This window comes from Rattus rattus, chromosome 3 (assembly GCF_011064425.1).
Source record: "Rattus rattus isolate New Zealand chromosome 3, Rrattus_CSIRO_v1, whole genome shotgun sequence".
Classification (NCBI taxonomy): domain Eukaryota; kingdom Metazoa; phylum Chordata; class Mammalia; order Rodentia; family Muridae; genus Rattus; species Rattus rattus.
Window position 1 is genome coordinate 37,600,873 of NC_046156.1, and position 14,890 is coordinate 37,615,762.

General features: G+C 44.4%; 1 long non-coding RNA gene across 1 annotated transcript; it reads left to right on the plus strand.

The window, feature by feature from the left end:
* The first annotated feature begins 75 nt into the window (after positions 1–75).
* Positions 76–12,487, plus strand: LOC116896303. The gene is made up of 3 exons (XR_004387323.1): positions 76–245; positions 439–517; positions 12,338–12,487. It is a non-coding gene; the product is annotated as an uncharacterized LOC116896303 (long non-coding RNA).
* Positions 12,488–14,890: the final 2,403 nt, after the last annotated feature.

Below are 14,890 nucleotides of genomic sequence, written 5' to 3' on the forward strand. Positions count from 1 at the left end.
GCCGGGCGGCGGGCGCGGGCGGAGCCGCGGGGAGAGCAGCGCGCGGCCGGGCGCCCCTGCCGGCTAGAGCGCGGCGCGCGGCCTTCGCCACTCGCGCCCGGTAAGAGCTGACGGCGCCCCGGAGCGCCGCTCAGCCAATGGCCGCCGCTCTCCGTTTCTGGACACGCCCTCTTCAAAAGGACAGCCAGAGGTCCCTTCCTCTGAGGCTTTGGACGCTTGCCTGTTTCTATTTCTCAGGAACAGATGTGAGTTCGCGAGTGCTCCCAACCCCGCGCCCTGCTCTTTTTTTTTTTTTTTTTTTTTTTTTGCTTTGCTTTGCTTTGCTTTGCACAAGAACCTTCCTCCCCCAAACTGATCATTTTTCTCCGTTGATTTCACCAGCTTGTTGCTGGTGCTGTACGAAATCAGAGACTACAACTTTTAATTTTTCCTTTTCAGAAGCCTAATCCTTCGAGAGAAAGGCCTAAGCCCATGAATCATTAAACAATACGAATACCACAGGGCAGTTAGTTTTCAGGTAAGTTAAGCATAAGGAACAGATGGTAACAGAGAGCACTTTAATGATTCACACTTCTACAAGTTGTGATTCTTCACCGTTCCCACTGGCGTTGACTGCGTATAATAGCAAACTGACTATTAAAGTTTTACACGGGGAACTTAAACTTTTGTTGAAACGAGTCAGGTATGTCGGAGCCAGATGAGATTTTCATTATAAGGGGGCAAAATCCTTTCAAAAGAAAAGTTAATCAGAGTTGGTAAACTAGTAAGGAATAGGAAAGGCTAGAAGATCTGGAAAAAGTGGGGCTAATGTTGAGTACATATTTGTTGTGCACATCCCATGAACAAGAGTCCGTGGAGGAGCAAAGGTTTCCCAGAAGCAGCCCCTCACACGGATTTGCTAACTATAAACTGATTCTTTTGCTGATCTTTTTTGTGGTCATTGTTAGACTTTTGATTATATTCACTTAAGTCTGTGTAAATATTTGGTTAAAACTTAGTGGTCATAGTTCCTAAACTTATTTCTGTCTCTAAAGTGATCTCTCCTAGATCCTAAGATCATTTTTAAAAATCGGCTTAGCCTCCAGGCAGTGGTGGCACACCCCTTTATTTATTTATTTATTTTTTTTGGTTCCTTTTTTTCGGAGCTGGGGACCGAACCCAGGGCCTTGCGCTTCCTAGGCAAGCGCTCTACCACTGAGCCAAATCCCCAACCCCGGCACACCCCTTTAATCCCAGCATTTGGGAGGCAGAGCTGTGTGAATCTCTGAATTGATGGCCAGCCTGGTCTACATAGGGAGTCCCAGGAGAGCCAGAACTATGTAAAGAGACTCTGTCTCAAAAGAAACATAAAAATATTGTTTATTTATGTGTATGTATGTTTTCCTCCCTGAGTTTATAGGCACCGTCTACGTTTAGGGTCCTTGGAGGCCACAGGACATGAGATCCTCTGCTGGGTGGGAAGTTGTGATGAGTTACTAAGAAGAGGCATGGTGAGCTCTTAGTTCAAGTACTTGGCTTATAATAAATGCTCAAGGAGTGAGAATTCGTGCTGCTGCGGTCGAAAGCTTACACATGAGTTCTGAGAGTGAACACCTCCAGCCCTCAAAATTGTTGTCTTGTCCTACTCTGTGCTGTTACAACCTAGCCATCGCATGTTGACAAACTCCTAACAGGAATGCACAGCAGGCTTCACGTTATGTTTCTGACATTTCCTATGTAGACCCTCGGAGACCACGTGTGTGGTGGTACACGCACTTCCTCCACTCAGCAGGCTGAGGTGAGGATCAGGAATCCAGTGTTAGCCTGGGCTATGTAAGGAGAAACCTACTTCAAAGCAAACAAGAACAGGCGGCTGGAGGAACCTAAGTGCTTCGCTTTACTCTTTACTGGTCCATATTGCAGGTAATTTAAATTCCTTAATGTGTCTGTGCATGATTTATATGCTTTTGATGCCTTACATACTTTACTTAATGATACTGTTGCTGTAACTCCACAGTTGGCGAGAAAGGTAATCTGCATTTCTTCTGGGTGGGAAAGAAAGGACTACAAACCAGAGGAACTTGCAAAGTCATTGTGAGTCTCACCTTTTGTCTCAGGGGATTGTGCATGCCAGGCTTCCTCCTTAGGCAGCTGGAAGCTTTGTTTTGGGAGCCTTAACACTCTCCTGTATAAACAGAAGGAGTCACTAACACCCAGTGCCTCTCAGTTCTTTTCATTTCCCTTGACATCGGTAGGATCTCATAACACTGTTTATGCTTTCCTTTCAAACCTATTCCTCTCGCTTGGCCGGTAACAAGCTCTGCCATTCAGAAAGCCTAACTAACTCACAAGTTCTAAGTATTTAGATCAAAGGAGACAAGAAAAAAAAATCCATGGAGAATTCATTGCTGTAGAAAGAGATAACACTTTCCACCCAGTTTTCGTTTGTTTTTATTTGAGGATTCTTTTTTTTTTTTCTTTTCTTTTTCTCGGAGCTGGGTACTGCACCCAGGGCCTTGCGCTTGCTAGGCAAGCGCTCTACCACTGAGCTAAATCCCCAAACACCTTATTTGAGGATTCTTGTTTTTGTTTTGTTTTTGCTATATATGAGAACATCTGAGGATTTAAATTCCTGTTGTCAATTTAGTGCAAAAAAAAAAAAAATCAAATATGAGTCTTTTCTGACTGGCGAACGTGCTGGCTTGGAGCAGTGCTGCCTTTCTGTTTGGAGCCCTGACACCTTTCGCCTTCTCAGTTTCCTGTGACCAAACTAGCCCATTAAGATTGTGACATCTGATCCCAGCCAGTGGGGAAAACACAGTCACCACCTTCCTCAGAATAAAAGCCAGGTGAACTTCCTGCCCAGGTGTGTCTCTCTCCCCCAGCGTACTCTATTATCAAGAGTAAACGGTTGTCCAGATACTCAATTGGAGCAATGGGTGTGTGTGTGTGGTGTGTGTGTGTGTGTGTGTGTGTGTGTGTGTGTGTGTGTGTGTGTGTGTGACCCCGAACTTATTTCTAGCAGTAGGAGGCTACCCACTGTATTTTCTTATAAGGTAAAGTAGATTGAAAGTCTCTATTTTTATTTTAACTCCCTCAATTACCATGGTTTTGTTTCCACGCCTAGGAGTCACTAAGCGACTTCATCTTAAGGATGTGCTCTGTGACAGAGGTAAGCAAGTGCCAAGAAATTAGTTTGGACTGAGGACAGGAGAGGCACATTCCTTGAGCATTGTACCCTTCATCGGCATGAACAAGAGTGTGTCTAACGAAGGACTAAAAGGAAGCTTTGGGTTTGGTGTCTGAGGCATGAGTGTAAGGCACTACCTTACACTTGAGTAAGCTAGAATTGACAGAACGGAGAAACTTACAAGACAACTTTTCTTAAAATGCCACTCAGTAGATATTTCTCATGTATCCAGCATGGGTCAGTTTGAGGCTGTGCAGGCAAATTCCTGGTTAGCGCACCCTGCTCCCTGTTCCGTTGTAACCTGCAGCCTAATGGAGGAGGCCGATGCCAGTTGTAGACCAGAAGCAAGGCAAATTATCCTGTGGTTGTTGTTACAAAGGGAAGCTACAGATATGTGAAACCCACAAGTGGCTTATAAAATTACAGGAGGAAAATGGCTTAATCTGCAGTCCTCCAAGAAGACTTTGGGCATTATCTCACATGGCTTAAGGAGAACCACAGTGACTAAAGGGCAAGAAGATGTGTCGAAACAGTGCGTGAGCCTCCATCTTGCCTTAGTTAGAAAGGAAACAAAAACACTGCCATGACAATGATAACAAGCACTAAGTCCAAAAAAAGAGATAGCAGTTCCCAAGGATTGGGGGTTCAAAGGGAGACTGGTGCATTGGGATGATGTGAGGGTCGGGATTGAAAAGGGAAATTTATTAATAACCCCACAGGTTTGAGTCTTAACAAAACTGATGCCATTAATGAACCCATTGTCTAGTGCGGTCATGTAAGATTGGCTGGAGAGCTGCTGTGTTATAATATTTGCCAGTATTAAATTGGTGATAGAGGAAAAGGATAGATATTCTACTTTTGTTTAGGCTGTATGGATGGATAGTTTGGCTCTGAGATAACACTTTGCTTAAAGTTGGGTGGTCATATTGTTATAAATGGACGCACAGTCTTAGTGGTTCTTACATAATTTCTTGGCCAGTTAATTAGGAATTTTAAGCTTCTATTACTGGATTAATGTTGTGTTATTAATGTACTATTTGGTTCAAGTTATATTTATAGTATATAAACCTTCAAGTAATGTGGGCATCAAGTGAAAGGAGGTAGATGTGTAACCATCTAAGTATTGTCTAGTGTGAAAGATGCTTTGGTATTATTAAAGTAGCATGTGAGGTCTTTATGGTATGGCTATCATGTAGGAACCTAGGGTCATAACTAAGTCCTCCTAGGACAATAGTGATGCTACATTGTCCCATAGATGAGAAGAAGGTAACCTGTGATAGACAAACTGATGGCTTTGACTATGGCTTTGTTCATCCTTTGTAAGACAAAGCAAGGAGAGCTTGTGACTGTGGGCTATCAGGACTGTGGCTCCAGTAAAACGCAGTGACGTTTGGCTAAGAACGACTGTAATTAGCCGTATATGACTTGACAAGCTCACAAAGGGCGATTTAAGTCTATGTGGTTTAAACAGGTAGCGCTTGGTATCTGTGGATCCTGGTGATTGAACTTGCTGATCAGATTATTAGATGAGCAGCTTGGAAACTCAGGAGTAGCTTATCAAGCAATTTTAAGTTCGATATAGATTAAAGCTGTGCGTATTCAATCAGTATACAAAATGGAAAAGGACGTCCCCACTATTCAGCTTGGTTCCTTCAGTTGGTGATAATAATTAAGTTGGAATTATGTTACCTTGAAGAAAATATAGAATAGGATTAGGTATTTTGGCAATGAATGCCATGATTAAAAATATCCCTAGAAACTGGGTGTGGTGGCACATAACTGAGTTCTCATTTAGAGACATGAAAATGAGGTGTCCAAGGCCACCTTTGGCTATGTGGTTAGTTTGAGTCCACCAGAATCCATGAGATTCAATTTCAAAACACAAACAAGCCAGACACGGTGACCCATGCCTTTAATCCCAGCACTCAGGGGACAGAAGTCTAGGCTAACCTTGTCTACAGATCCATGAAGCAAGGGCTACACAGAGAAACCCTGTCTGAAAAAACAAACAAGCAAACAAACAAATAATACAAACAACACGCCTTAAAGCAACTAATATTTGCAGACTAATTAATATTGATTAATAATTAATGTTGAGTATTTGTCTCATTGCTGTAACAAAATGCTTAAAATAAAGAAGAAGAATTTCTGGGCATAGTGGCTCATCCATTTAATCTCAGCACTAGAGAGATGGAGACAATAGATCTTTGAGTTCAAGGCCAGCCTGGTCTACATAGTGAGTTCTAGGCCAGCCAGGGATACACAATACAGGTAGGGGGGAAGAGAGAGAGGGAGGGGGAGGTTATTACTATCAACTGTATTCAAAATTGGTAAAGGAATATGGAAATTTGGATTCTAAATTAACTGTCCCTGAATAGGGCTTCACCCCAAGATGAACACAAAATTGGAAAATATATTTGCCATTAAATGAAGAATCGTTATCATTCATCAGAGAGAGCCACAGGCTTAGGGAACCAGAATCCAGAGTCATAGCTGGGGCAGAGATGGTAGATAGCAGAGGGACCTCAGGCATTCTCTCCAGGAATTTTAGAATCTATTTGTGGAGTAACGGAGTTGAATTGCATGAAACTATTTCCTATGGCTAGCTCACGTTCCCCAAAGAAAGACTCTTCTCAATAACTGTTACCTGAGAACTCAGACTTTATAAAGGGGCTATTTTCATAAGAATATTAAAAGACATAAGCTATATCCTAATATTTAGAGGTACAATAAGAAATTATTCCCTTTAGAAGGTATTGAATTGAGATGTCAATATCACATGTTGAATAACTCCTGATTACCACATATAATTTGAATGCTAAGAACCAGAGATTGTCAGCTATATGTGTCCAGGAGGATTGTCTTGACTTTGGGAACATAAAGATTGGACATCTTTTTTGTTTGTTTGTTTAGATTTATTTACTTATTTTACATATGTGAGTACACTATCACTCTTTTCAGACACATCAGAAGAGGGCATCAGATCCCATTACAGATGGTAGTGAGGCACCATGTGGTTGCTGGAATTGAACTCAGGACCTCTGGAAGAGCAGTCAGCGCTCTTAGCTGCTGAGCCATCTCTCCAGCCCAAGAATTCTACTTTTAAAACAAATCTACAAGTATCTCTTATAATCTCTGAGAACCATTGATCTTGCATACAACGATTTTTTTAAAATACTTATCTTATTTAACTACCACTCACAGTCTCAACACCTATGTTTCTTTTTTTGTTTGTTTGTTGTTTTTTTTCTAGGCAGGGTTTCTCTGTGTAGCCTTGGCGGTCCTGGAACTCATTCTGTAAACTAGGCTGGCCTTGAACTCAGAAGAGATCCACCTGCCTCTGCCTCCTGAGTGCTGGGATTAAAGGTGTGCGCCACCACCACCCAGCACCCAGCAACAACTATGTTTCTTAAGTTTGACATCCTAACAAATATTTCCCCATACTATTAAAATTATCCCTAAGTAACGTCTTTCTTTGAGACAAGGTCTTACTATGTGGTGTCCATATGCCCAGGCTGACTTTGAACTCACAATTGTCCAGTCTCGGCCTCCTAAGCATGAGGGACTAGGCTGACCCTATGCCTCACTGTAGAATGCTCGCCTACTATACTTCAGGCCCTGGGTTTTATTCCAGGAACTGCTAAAGAAAGAAGGTTTAAAAAGAACAGAGTGGCAGGCTGACCAGCTTCTTCTAGCTTTGCAATAACTTTTTAAAGCATAGTTAGTGAGGTAAATTGCAAGGAGATAGATAACTTGACTACTACCTGTTGACAATTTTAAGCTTCCACCTTTTCTATGATAAAATTAATATCTATTCACCACAGAAAAGATGGGAATGCAAACAAGAAAAAGAAAGTGAAGAACAGAATTCTACCATCAGAAACAGGGTCTCTTACTGGGTCCTGGACTCGCTGATTAGGCTGGCCAGTGAACCTCAGAGATCCTCCTCCTGTGTCTGCCTCCCCTGCACTGAGGTGAAAATGCGTGTGACTGTACCTGGCTCTCTACATGGATGTTCAGGACTGAACGCTCTCTTGGCTTGTACCATGAGCCCTTGACTAGGTGAGCCATCTCCTGGCCGTCCTTGAGTTCTCAGGAGATTAAATTAGGGTTAGAGGGGGCCACCCTGACCATGCCTGAGCAGTTGGTGTTTTTGTTTGTTTACACATCTTGGTAATGATTTAAACAAAGGGTTCCTCAGCCAAAACTTGTTTGAAAATCATTGATTCAGATGAATTACAAAATCCTTTTCCTCCCATCATCCCTGGATAAAAATCCCCATGTTTTGTTTTGTTTAATTAAGAAAGAAGTTTTATTGGCCTTCTAAAAATAATTATTACTTGCTGGGAATTTTCTTCCCCTTTAGTTTCTTTAAAAATTGACATTTAATCACAGATCCAACTGGTTCCCTGGGATCTCTGGATGCACACTCTTGGTGTGCACAATCCACTTTGCTAATGTCCTTCTGATGCTTACTCTGTCCGCAGGGAGATTTTCCGGCTGGTCCTACAACACAGCTCTGTGTAGTTGCATCTTGAAGATCAGCAGACTGTTGTTGTAGGTTGGAGCCAGGCCCAAACTTGCCTGTTGTGAGTTTAATGGAGAGAGAAACAGTGTGCATTGGCAGGACCCATCTGAACATTTGCCATGAAAGCAAATGTTCTTTAAAAAATAAAAATTAGCCAGCAGACTAAAACTTAGCAAATTATTGGGTAGTTTTTATGTGGAATGCATTGTGCTGGACTCCCGGGGTGAAAAGCATCAACCACACTGTGTCCCAGGGAGCCTATAGCAAAAATCATCCAAGACCAGTGGATTAACCTACTGCTTGGAGAAGCTTGCATTCCTGTTTGCCACTAAAGACAAAAGAAAATGTGTGAGCCATTTTGACCTTGATGAATGTAGTTTAGACTTGACCTTTGACATCTGAGTCTGAATTCTCTGCAATTATACATTAATGGCTCACTGGATACAGTGTCATGGTTGGAATAGCAAATGTCTTCCACAGGCTTGTGTTCTGAATGCCTGGTCCCCAGCTGGAGGTGCCGCTTTGGAAGGTTGTGGTCATTTGGGGAGTGGGGTTAGCAGGAGGAAGTAGGTATCCAGGGGCAGACCTTTATGGGCGTCTTGTTCCTTTGGACTGAACATTTTGAAATCGTAAAGTAAATCTTTCCTCCTTCTAAATCGTCTCCTAAGGTGTTTTAGTCACAATACCAAGCAAACAAAAACAGAAGGCACATTACAAATTCTGTAGTCGTAGCTCGTAGTGATTTGCGTTTTGTATGGACACATCATGAAAGCAAGCATTCTTTCCTCTGTGTCTTTGCAAGCCACCTGGGACATTTTTTCTCCCTATCATTGCATTCCCTTCCCATTATTAACTGATTTTTAAAACTCTCATTTAGATGTGAAGCTTAGGAAACCTCCTCCATTATATATGCCTCTGTGTTTTCCTAAAACAGCCTGTGTTTACTGTTAGGAGAAGTGCTTCTTCTTTATTGAGTTAGTCCTGCTCATTCCTGCTTCCTTGTGTTGTGCCCAGATGACCCTACAAGTGACTCAGACACAGAACTGAATGCTAGCTGTAGCCACTGATGTGCTTTACATCTGTGAGCTTATTTATTTATTTATTTACATCCGTGGTTCTTGCCGAGGTCCAGCCCCAGCGGGGTTCAGAACCTGAAGGAGGATCTGTGGGATGAGGAAAGAAGACTTTGACCAAGGGGTGCAGTTCCCTCACTCTGGCACTGAGACAGCTCAGGTTACCTTTACTTACGCATTTGTTTTCTCACAGCTAAAAGAGTTTCACATTCATTTTCTCACTTTCTCACATACGATCTCTTTCAAGAACTTCCTACCTTTGACAATAATATACACACTGTAGTTTCCCCCTTCCTCCTCCTCCTCAATCTCTGTGGTTTCCTGTAACCCATGAACTGTGTGAACAAGGAGGAGACACAGCTTCCACAAGCAGTTAATATCTGACTCAGCACATTGGTGTATAACCAAGTGACCGAGGTTGTTAGCAATTATGGTTACAGCATAGACAAATGATAGACTACATATCAAGGAGATTCTGATTTAATTATTGGCATCTAGTACCTCCTACATCCTAATCAAGAGATCTAATTCTCCTAATGCCCAGGGGTCTCAGTAGGTGAGGAATCGGAGTCAATTCCTCATCCTTGCTTGGCTCACATCTGAGTGTTCCTATTAGATCTTGGAGCCACTGATCCAGCAAAATCTCTCTAACTTTTTGACAACCATCTAGTATTTTGGGGGGAACAAAATATTGGTGGGCAAATTGTTGTTAGAACTAAGTCCCCATTGGAAGAAAACATCCAGATGTTAGCTGATGTACTCAGACCAGGGCCTTGTGTTGACCCAACGGCATCATCATCATCAACAGAGGAGTCGTGGTCTGTTCCGTTTCCACAATCCTGAGACAAACAAGATGGGTCATAGTCTGAGCTTCCTTATTCTGATTCTAGGGAAATATCTGTCACCAACAAAGTAAAAGTAAAGACTTCTGATAGCAAATCCAAGAACGCAAACACAAGGCAAAAGCGAACCAACATTCCCTTGGGAAAGGCCAGGAGATTGGGCATGAATATCCCCACAGGTCCTTGCCTCGTGGGGACCCGACTTCTCAGGCCTTGCTTTGTTTACACTTTTCCCAACAGAGGCTGGGCCACCGCCAGGTTCTCGTCACTTCAAGGAAAGTGCCGCTGCCCAAGTTACAGAATGCTGTTCCCAGGACCCTATATCTAACCAGCTGGGACTCGTCCAGGGAATGTCTCCAGAGCCTGTAGTGTCAAACCAGATGCCTTTCCATCACAGAGAGCTTTCACAGAACTTACAGTCCCGGTGGGGAGATCGGCTTGGCATGAGCAGACATCAATGCATAGTCACTGGAGGAGTAGATGGAGCCCTGGCCACCCCTGGAGAATAGGGCCTGTCATGGAGACAGGATATAAACTCAGGCAGAGATTTTAGAAGGACAGTTTCTGGGCTGAGGTCCTGGGAAGAACAGAGTCCTGCTGTCTGGGGGCTGAATGTGTGGGCTTTATGTTCAACCACAAGGCTCTAGCTTCACAATTGGGATGTTTGGCTGTGACTGAGACACTGGGGATTTATCTGTTTTGAATCTTGAACAGGTCACTCAAAACACTGTAGCTTTAAGAGAAAATATATTTGATTTGTAAAAGAAGTTTATTTTTTAAAAAATCTCTGCACAAATAACAGAATTTGCAGCATTATCCCGAACAAAAATGTTCAAAACACAAGGAAAGATCAACTTCTTTTTTGAAAGGATTTTGAGTCTTTCATAGCAGAAGTATCAGGAACTGGCCCAGTTCTCCGTGCCCCAGATATCAGAAAACATGGCTACAAAGGCCAGCCAAGAAGAGCTGTATGGGGGACCACCTGCCTGCTCTGCCGCTCCCCTCCCCGCCCCCCCCAGAGTGCCGGGGGCTGGCGAAGTTCACAGCACACACTCACAGACGAGCATCAACATACAGATTGGTGCCTTGCAGCTTCCCTGCCCATGGCCCGTTTACATCCTTCTCCTTGATCACTGAGCTTCACAAAAACAACCCACCACTCACTGATCTCTCTGTGGGAAATGCTGTAGCCTTTGTGATCTATACTAACTCTGTCTCTGGCACCAGGTCATGGGACTTGGGACCTCAGCTTCTGCCAATTTGCTTTTATTTGTTTGATTGTTTTTGCTTGCTTTTTGTTGTTTTGTGTGTTTTGTCTGGTTTTTGTTTACTTGGGAACGTTGTTTGTTTTTGTTTGTTTGGTTGGTTTTTGTTTGATTGGTTTGGTTTTTTGTTTGTTTGCTTTGGTTTTAGAGACAGGATTTCTCCACATAGCCCTGGCTGTCCTGGAACTCACTCTGTAGATCAGGCTGGCCTCAAACTGAGAAATCAGGCTGCCTCTGCCTCCTGAGTGCTGGGATTATAGGTTTATATCACTGTGCCCAGCTTTTTTAAATTTTAAAAAAAAAATTTACTTTTATAATCTAACATTTCTGAGCTGTAAGTTTCCCATGTGTTGTAGAGGTCACAAACACAATTTTGTGGTGTGGGGTTGTCATGAGAGTAACTAAAGAAATGTATATAAGGCAGTGGGCACGGGGGTGGGCACAGTGACAGAGCAGTGACAGACACACCCAAACCCTTCCTTTGCCCCTGAGTCTCCATGGTATTCCCATGGTGACCCTGGATGGAGTTGAGAGTGGCCTTGCCATGCCCTCTGTAGAGCAGACACAGCCACAATGAGGTTGGACAGAGACCGGGGTTACTAATCTAGTCTTTGTGTCTGCTGGCAATAAGGAAGATTCTTTCTGGGCTGTAGGACAGGATGTGCTAAAGCAATGTATCCCTGGCTTATTGATTAACCAAGTCAGGGGAACTTTAGCTGAGGACCCTGACTTAACATTCGGGTCGTTAATCTTCACGTACCCCGATGCCGGCTCCATCCAGATCCTTTAGGTTTTTCTAAACACACACACAAATGAAGCCAATCCAAACATCGATAAAGTTTATTGGCCTCAGTGCTGGCATGGACAACTGAGGACCTGCCTCTTCATTCCAGATGCCACCTTTTGTCACATGGTTGGATGCTGCTCCCGACCTCCTGATATCCCTGCCCCCACCCCTAGGCCACAGGGAATTTTTTTTTAGATTAAAATGTAACTATTGCAAAAGCTCTGGCTGTGAGTGAGCAAGAGCTTGGAAGGGCAGAGCTCCCACCAACTTAACCCAGGGCCCGGGGTGAGGCCTGGCATCTAACAGCTAAGCTGGTGCTGCCAGGGTGGAAAGAGACCACAGGGTGGGTAGTAGGGGAACTTGAGCTTTATGCTGCCATTGTGATCAGGGGACTGGGCCGGTAGGGAGTGCTGTGAAAAGACCCGAATCCTGTGCTGCGGGACTAGGCTTTGGTCTTCATAAAAACTGACTGGCGAAGGTACCTGAGGAAATCCTTGTGAGAATGGATGCGTGTATTCTGAGGCAAGAACCTCAAGACCTTGGGGCGGGGAACAGTATGCGGTCAAGAAGAAACTGAGTGGCAGAGGTTATACAACCACACAAGAAATGGCAACATGTGCCCTCTTCCCTAGCTGAGAGACGTGGGAGCTAATAAATGTGTTTGCTTTCACAGGACTCGGGCGCTAGGCTGCTGACATATCTCAGTACCATGGGGCTGGCTATTGTTTGGTACTGGAAGAGGCCAGTGGAACCATGGTTCCTTCCTGCCAGAGGAAAGCTGTTTCTATCCACTCTAGAATTGCTTGTTTATAAAAAGCGTCAACTGTGAGGACCTTTGTGAACTTTTGTCCTGTAACACAGGATGTGACTGTATGCATGTATATTTGCATGCGTGCGTGCAGGTGTGTGTGTGTGTGTGTGTGTGTGTGTGTGTGTGTGTGTGTGTATCATTTGTATGCACAGTGTCCACAAAGGCGTGAAAGGGACACAAGTCTCCCGGAATCAGAGGTGCAGGCAGTGTGAGCTTCGGGATGTGGGTGCTGGGAACCAAAGCGGATCCGTAGGAGAGCAGCGAATGCTCTTAGCCGTGGAACTATCTTTGCAGATTTATCCGCCTGCCTTCTAAACATGCCACAGAATCCTTTGTTATACTTATGCTTAAAAAGATTCTTTGGGGTTTGTCTCATATGTCCTGTATTCAGAAGCTGAGTTCTGTGCCCCTCTCCTGACTACAGCCTGATCTTGGAGCACTGTATAACCTATGTGCTGTCACACTCCCCAGTAGTCCCTGGTTGGTCAATAAATGGCTGGGACTTGTGACTGGGCAGAAAGGGAAGTGAGGCTTAAAATCAAGAGAGTGGTCTTGAGAGAGACCACCCTGGAGAAGGAGAGAGAAGACTGACGGAGGAGTAGGCTGCCATCAGACAGGATAGACAGAAGCATGTGGCCAGGAGAAGAAATTCTGCCTGCAGCCACACATGAAGCCGAGCTAGCCCTGTAAGACTCAAACAGCAATGCCATGGGTGTAGCTTTAGATTTTAGATTTAACGATGGTCCTTAAATGGTCTAACCTCTTTTCTAGCCTACCACCCACCAAAGGTAGTGGAAAAGAAAGGTTATTACGGGGGAGGTGGACCTGTTTAGACGTTGTTCTTTGCTGCAAATCCCATCTGGGTTGTCAGGAAATCAGCAGTTCAGTTTTCAGGTCGATCCATTTGAATATGTGTCACGAATATACCAGTAGTCCAGTTCTGCAGTGTCAGGGTAGCAAACACGAGTCAGCAGCGGTGGCACGACCTCAGACAAATCAGCAGAAGTCAGCATGAAGAACCAGGACCACCAGGGACACCAGCAGGAGTTCTTTGCTGTATCTCTCTCAACAAATCAGGTCAGCAAATATGAGAGACCAAGAAGCATTGTCCACTGAGTCCTATTTGCACTCCCTCCAAACCACGTGTCCTCCACAGGGCTTGCCTCACCGTGTGTCTTGCCTCGGCACATGAGTCTGGCTCAGCTGACATCACTCTGCCAATAGCCCCACTCCACTCAGGAATGGCAAGGCACACCAATACCATCCAGGGTCATCCACCGTCTGTTGGTTCCTTCTTAACATCATGGGTCCTTTCACCTGTGTCTGCTTCAGTGAAACATTCCTTCCCATGTCTGCCTTAGTGAAACATCCCCTCACTGTGTCTGCTTCAGGCTTCAGGAAAACACTCCTTTCCGTGTCTGCCCCCAGCAAACCCGTAACTACCTGATACAACTGACTTTCCAAAGAATCCAGAAGTTTCCACTTCACACGGCTTATGGCTGGGATGTAGAACCTGCCCAGCATAGTGCAAACAGCTTGTAAAAAACAAGACCAAGTCTTTGTGTCTTTTATTCATGAGCTATACAGGAGAGAGTGGGGCACAACCCGCCCCATGAAGTAACAGGATTTCCCCCCTCCCCTTCATCAGTTGGATCCTCATTGGTTGGAATGCCATGACATTGACTATCTGTGTGTGTGTGTGTGTGTGTGTGTGTGTGTGTGTGTGTGTGTGTGTGTGTGTGCAGGCTCATGCACCCATGTGTGCGTGGAATTAAGGAGCTGAAGGAATAAAATGAAAAAGTAATCATATTCAGGTGCTGCACAGAGATGTTTCAATGTAACTCAGGTACAGGGACCTAATAAAAATCCTTCCCCTCTGAGATAGGGACTACATATCCCTGACTGGTCTGGAACTCACAATCCCCCTGCCTTGGCCTCCTGCATCCTGAGATTCAACCCTTAGACTAATTGTGAGGCTTCCAACATAGATTGTGGCAAGTAGAAATTGACGGGTTTATTCAAGAGACCTCCTGAGACTCACATTGAAGCAGAGAACCCAGGGATCCCCAGATGGCAAAGGTTACTGACACATAACAAACAAATGGCTCTCCACCACGTCTGCCTGGAACTCACATTGAGTTCTGCTTAACAGAGTCAAGAGAGGACAGGATAGGGAGACTCCACCTATAGCACTGATATTTTGTCTTCCATGAACTTTCCCAAGACTTGGACACAGCAAAGTAGGATCCAACACAGGAGAAGGACAGAGAAGTCGCTCCACAGAGTTACAAACAAGGATTAGACATGTGGACTCATGGAAGCCCGGCTTTGGGCTACTTCCAGAGTGGCAGGGGTAATGCCATAGGAAATGGCTGGACACTCAATACAGGCAGTCCAGAGGGACCTTTTGAAGTC